Source organism: Podarcis filfolensis, assembly GCF_964270895.1.
Source record: "Podarcis filfolensis genome assembly, chromosome: 1".
NCBI lineage: Eukaryota > Metazoa > Chordata > Lepidosauria > Squamata > Lacertidae > Podarcis > Podarcis filfolensis.
The window spans coordinates 117,581,181-117,588,066 of NC_139604.1; positions in this window are offsets into that span (position 1 = coordinate 117,581,181).

The window sequence follows — 6,886 nt, forward strand, 5'->3', positions numbered from 1 at the left end:
TTTAAAACATTCAAAAAGCACTCTGCAACCCTCCAGCAGTAACAGCAACTGTCCTAGTGAGGCCCATCAGGCCCTGCCCTGGGCCAGGTGGTAAGTGGCAGGAAGGAGGAGGGCCCCAGACACTCACACAGGAGAGTCCTCCTGGGCAGCAGAGGACAGCAGTCCCTGTGAGGCTTCAGGCCCCGCCCTGGGCCAGGTAGATGGTAAGCGGCAACAGCAGGGCCCTCAGACACTCACACAGGAGAGTCCTCCTGGGCAGCAGAGCGCAGCAGTCCCTGTGAGGCTTCAGGCCCCGCCCTGGGCCAGGTAGGTGGTAAGCGGCAAGATCTTGCTGTGTCAATCTCTGGTTTTTAGCAGAGCACCTAATATTTCCGAAGATGCTTTCTACCTGCTAGTATCTCTCCTGCGCATGACTTACTTTCTGAAGATTCTCTAATTATATTTCCTTAAATCAACCTTTAGCCTGTCCCAATGCTCAAACGGCTAAGCTGTCACAATTAATGCTCCTTTCAAAGGGCATCAAATAAAAAAACTTTGCTTCCTGACAAAAAGGAGAAAAATCTATAAGATGAAACCAAAATGTATTCCATTAGAGAGCTACAGAGAGAATGAACTCCAATTAAGCTGGACTTAGAGATCAAATTCGCATTTGGTAGGTCAAGTTGAAAATCAGGATATATTCTCTTCATTCAAAACTGATTTATGAAAAGTCTGGGATTCAGTGTCCCCAAAATGTTGGTCTTTGGGGGGAAGTAATTTAGGGCCAAACTACAGTTGACATTGGCAGGGCAATTCATTACATGGCTACTCAGAAGTAAATCCTGTTGAGTTCAACAAAGTTTGCTCCTAACCTAAACAAGGTGAAGTTGTATCTTCTCTTTTTTAAAAAAGTAAAATAACATCTGCTGCTATCAGCCTCAAATCAGAATTGGGGCTTTAACCCTTTCCTATACACTATGTTCCCAACAATTTTTATATTTGGCTGTCTGCATGGGGGTGGGGGGAGGGAGAGGACTTTTGTCAGAACTGCAGCGCAGGAAAGAAGGATTAACAGTCGTCTTCTTCTTTCTCTGGCGATCACTCTTAGCCAAGTAAGATTGTCTTCCATGAACACAGTCTTAACAGTTAGTCTGTAAGTGACTGTGGAGGCCAATTCTGGATCCACACGTCCTTCCACAGTGGGGACATTGGTTTCCGGGCGGGAGTTGATCACAGTGTGGATTTGCCAAGTGTGCCTTCCTCTTAGCACATTTCTCCCTTGCGTCCTGAGTTTGAGTGACACCTTTGGTAAAGGCTGTTCTCCAACTGGAGCGCTCACAGGCCAGTGTTTCCCAGTTGTCAGTGTTTATACTACATTTTTTAAGATTTGCCTTGAGACAGTCTTAAAAACTCTTTTGTTGCAGTGCAGGAAGGAAGGATTAAAAGTACCCCCCTACGTTCCTGATTTGGGGGCCATGTGTCCGGACATTGAAAGCAGAAACATACAGATACATGCAACAGGCAATAGCCATTCCGGTGATATGCTAGCCATCTTCAAATATCTGAAGATCTGTACCATGTAAGATGGAGAAGACTTGTTTTCTTCTGCTCCAGAAGGGAGGACATGAACTAATGGCTTTGAATTAGAAGGAAATTACGACAAAATGTTGAGAACAACCTTCTGATGGTAAGGGTTGTTTGACAGAGGAACAGACTCCTTCAGAAGGTGGTGGACTCTCCTTCCTTGGAGGTTTTTAAGCAGAGGTTTTAAGCTATCTGCCAAGGATTCTTTAGCGGTGCTTCCTGCATTGCAGGGGGTTGGACAAGATGGCCGTCAAGGTCCCTTCCAACCCTAGAATTCATTGAATTTCCAGGAACACTGTTAGTGTCAAATGTACCGTGGATCACACTATTTATGAAATTGCCAACTGGAGGTTAGTTCCAGACTGAGGAACATAGTCATCAGTCGTTTGTCAAGTCAGACCATTAGTCCATCAAGCTCAGTACGTTGACAGGCAGTGGCAGGGGACATTCCCAGCCCCTCCTGGAGTACCAGAGATGGAAGCTGGGATCTTCTGCATGTAAAAGCAGAAGCTCCATCATTGAGCTATGACCCTTCCCAAATGGCTTAGTCATGCCTAGTATCAAACCATTGAAATCAATGGTAATCATAACACACTTGTGTTATTGATTTCAGTGGGTTGGCTCTGAGCATGGCTAACTCTAGATCCAATGTAAAAGAATAAAATTATAAAGCTTAACTTTAATTAAAGGGATAAGGCAGTCACAATGGGATGGATTCAACTAAGTTGTTGGGCTAGCAGAACCTGCAGGTCCTGTTAAGGTGCAGATGGATCACCTTAGCACAGCATTGGAATCCCACCCACTGCTTTCATGTGATCATGGGCTCTAAAACATCTGGAATGAGAGCCAGCAAGGTGTAGTGGTTAAGAGCGGTAGTCTCGTAATCTGGGGAACCGGGTTCGTGTCTCTGCTCCTCCACATGCAGCTGCTGGGTGACCTTGGGTTAGTCACACTTCTCTGAAGTCTCTCAGCCTCACTCACCTCACAGAGTGGGGGAGGAAGGAAAAGGAGATTTTTAGCCGCTTTGAGACTCCTTAGGGTAGTGATAAAGCGGGATATCAAATCCAAACTCCAACTCCTACTCCTACTCCTCCTCCCCCTCCACTTCTTCTTCTTCTTCATCATCATCATCTTCCCCTGCTTCAGAAATTCTGAAGAAGTTTTTGTATACCCTGTTGGAAGTCTCCCAGAGTGGCTGGGGCAACCCAGTCAGATGGGCAGGGTACCAAACAATTATGATGCTGCTGCTATGAGATCGCTGGCCACAGAAACAAAGAGGAGCAGAAAGTCCACATAGGATGACAACATCCAGCTGGCTGTTTGTGTTACAGGTTTCCTGCCTGGCCAACCTGCCACAGGTCCCTAGAAGAGGCATGGGAACTGCATGGGAGTTGCTGAACTACAACTCCCATTATCACCGGCCATTGGACTTGCTTTCCAGGGCTGATGGGAGTTGTACTTTGGCCACATCTGGATGGCTACAGGTTCCCACACCTGCCCTAGAGCTTCAGAGGTTATGGGCTAGGTGTGCTTGACGCTATTCTCGGTGCTTCATTCAAGCATAAGTTTCCACAAATCTACGAGGCAGCAATATAAACACAAAGGTGTTGCCTGCTTGCTGGGAAAATATGTGGTCTTTCTTTTCAATTGAGAAAGAGGATTTGCACATTTGCAGTAGGCCCTGTTGAGCCCGAGTCTCTCGCATCAGATCTACTTCCCCTTGCCAATCTCTGTAATAAACACAGGGGGGGCCTTCAGCATCATTATTATCATCACCTTGTTATTGCTGCTTCCTCTCCCCACCACCACCACCCCAGAACATTATGATATATTACCCCATTTCAGTGCAGTTTATGTTATTACATAAGTACCTCAAATGACAAACTCAAGCATACCGGGGTATCCCTGCAAAGCGCCACGTAAACCGTAAATCATATTAGGATAATTTGGAGCCTTGAAAAGATTCAAAGGTTTCAGAGTGGCTCAAAAATATAACTTTCCGCTCTGTATGCTTTACACGACACCACCTTGGTTTGCCAGTGTAGAAAGAGCAAAGATCGTCAACATATCTAAGAACTGTCGATCACTTCCGTTTCTCATCATGTTTAGTTTTTTATTTCCATGGCTCACAGGGAGCTGCCTTATACCATTGGTCAGACCATTGGTCCACCTGCCTCAGTACTGTCTACACTGGCTGGTAGCATCTCTTGAGGGTTCCAGACACAGAACATTCCCAGTTCTCTGTGGAGATGTCTGGGATTGAACCTGACTGGTATTGCTACAGACTGTGTTTGGGGGGGGTGTCCCCTAAACCCTCGAAATTAATAAATGCTAGGATTTTGCTTATTTGGGATGTGAAGGGGGAAATATAAGCTGCAGAGGAATTCCTGGGCTAGTTTATGCAAAAATGACCTGGCTAAGCTAGGGCCATTAAGGTAAGGTTACCAGACGTCCCCGTTTCCCGGGGACAGTCCCCGGATTTACAAATCAGTCCCCATACAAAACCCATTGAAATTGAAAAGTGTCCTCAGATTCACTGGGGGAAAAAATCTGCTGACCTTACATTAAGGAACAATAGAGTGTTTCAGCACTGGATAAGGTATTACCCAACTCTTAGGTGTGCAGGGTGACCTGGTCTGTCTCCCTCATGGCCAACTAATGAGGATCCTCAGGTGAATGGTTGGCAGGATGGTTAAAGCTGCAACCCTAAACACTTAGCAGGGCAGCCTTTGCTAATTTGGGATCCTCCTGACATTTTGGACCACAACCTCCATGAGTTTCAGCCATGCTGCTCATGGGAATTGTAGTCCAACAATATCTGGAGGGCACCAGGTTGGCTGTGCTAGGGAGTACACCCTCCTTGGAGTCAGTGTGGCTTCCTTCCAAATAATCCTACACAAAACTGCACAATAAATACAACAACTTGTACTGCAAGGTTGCACTTGTGGCCTCAGATTTCCAAAGGAGATTTCTCTGAATGTCACTAAAAGAAATGCATTGTTCTCTTTCTCACTTCCTTTCTCTATATGCATTTCTGTCAAGGGCCACTTAGTTTTTCAGTATTTTGCACCAAGAATCGGGAGGAAATCTCTTTTCCATTGAAATGCTAATGGGAGAGTAAACTGTATAATAAGACTGCATCCCCTTTGGGCTCACGTATAATTTACACATAAAATGAAACAGCACATGCCCTTGTTTCCTAGCAAATTTGTTTAATTATCTTTCTTTAAAAGCTTTCTTTTTTTCAATTAATTTTCAATATCTTTTTTTTAAAAAGGAATACAAAATGTCCATATACCTGATAATTAAATAATGTTTGGGGAATAATTAAATTATCTAATAAAGGAAATTTGTCCGGCTATGTAACATAACTAACACTGTGCAATGCTTTTGCTAATATCGCCTCATCACGAAAGAGTGTTAACAAAAAACAAAACAAAAAAGCACCCTTCCAGTGTTCTGGATTTCAGTCTAGCAGAGACTGTGCTGAAACTATGAAGTTTCTTCTGTCACAGTACTGGAATGAGAGAAGACCCTGTTTGCTGAAAGTCTCCCTTTCACCACTGATATTAGTTGCCAAAGTAAGGGGACCGTTGGTTTGTATAGCCCTATTCAGTTGCTCTTTCTTGCAGTTAGAATCCCATCAGGGTAGATTGGGGCTCAGCTTGGGGGTCACACCTGTGCTGCCATTACATCTCCTGCAAGCCCCGCCCACCATTCTTCAAGTGGAAGTTCTGAAGCGGGGACATGAGCTGCTTCCCACACAATTTAGAATCCTGGGGAACCAGAGTTCCATTGCATGCAGGGAGTCTAACTTTGGCCACATTCACACCATACATTGAAAGCACTATGATGCCACTTTATACGGTCCTGGCCTCCCCACCACTCCCCAAAGAATTCTGGGAGCTGTAGTTGTGCTGGAAGTTGCTAGGAAACCCCTATTTCATTCACAGAGCTACAATTGCAGAGTGGTTTAGCAATCAACCCCTCTTCCCAGGCAACTCTGGGAACTAATTCTGGGAGTGGAAGATGCCTTGACAACTCTCAGCATCTTTAACAAACTGCAGCCCCCAGAATTCTTATGGGGGAGGTAGTGGCCATACAAAATGGCATCATAGTGCTTTAAATGTTGGCATGAATGTGGTCATTGACTCTTCTCTACAGACCTTCTCATGGAGGGGTGCAGGGTGGGACCAGCAGGGCATCTGTCAGCAGAACTTTTTACAGCATGGGTGGGGAACGGTGGCCCTCCAGATGTTGTAATACATCATCTTCCATCAGCCCCTTGTAACATGGCCAATGGACATAGATTATGGAATGTCTTGGGGGTAGTATCTCTGGTGGGGGACACGCCGTGCTCCTTCTGGGGTAGTATGTCCACCTTCGGTCCTCACCCTGCACTCAGATCTCACTGTGGCTCCTAGAAGCTGTCAGCATGTGACAGCAGCCACACAAATGGATTCAACTGGCAGGCTAAACCAGGTGAGGGTAGTTGATGGGTCTTGAACCCTTGATGATTTAGGTGCCTGTCAACCTGGGAAGATAGCCCATATAGGAGAAGGGAAACTCTGATCCGAAAATTCCACTGCCTTGTAGGATCTCTTCAGAAGAAGAGGAGGCCAAGGAGTAAACCCTGGAGTGTTGTCCCTAAGATGGTTAGATAGGGCCTGCAGCCAAGCTGGTGCCAAATGTATTGCTCTGTTTACCTTTGAGCCACATCAGCAAGGCCAAGAGGGAGTCTTGTTGTCTGGGCAGCGCAGGACCTCCATACACACTGCCCATGGTTATGCCCTGGGGAGGTCACTTGGGTGCTGCTAATGCAGTGGTTTAACTTCACCCCCAGAGGCACACTCCATTGTCTTTCGAGACAGACAGATGCTAACAGTCCAACAACATCTGGTTCCCCATTTGGGCAATGAGAGGGTTGAGAAACAATGGGGCCTCAAATAGGCTTGTTAAATGGGCAGAGGGAGAAAGAGAGGGATTTCACTCAGCCCTGGTTTTAACCTTGGGAAGAAATGCTCCATCATTCCAATAAAGAGTCAAGTTACCGGATTTTGTACCAGAAGAAGCTACCAGATAGTCTTCAAATGCAGCCCCTCATACAGCAGTACTTGAAACTGACTATTGTAGTAGTCAGTTTCAAGTGCTTTGCTGCCAGACATACCATACAAGGCACGTTGCAGTGCTGATGGAAATGGGCAGTGTAGGCAGTCCAGTTTCAAAGGAGGCCTTAGATAGTCAGGGGAGCTGCAAGCACAACGTCAAGTGTGTTAATAATACTAGCATTTAATGTGGTTGGGAAACCATTGGCGACTAATGT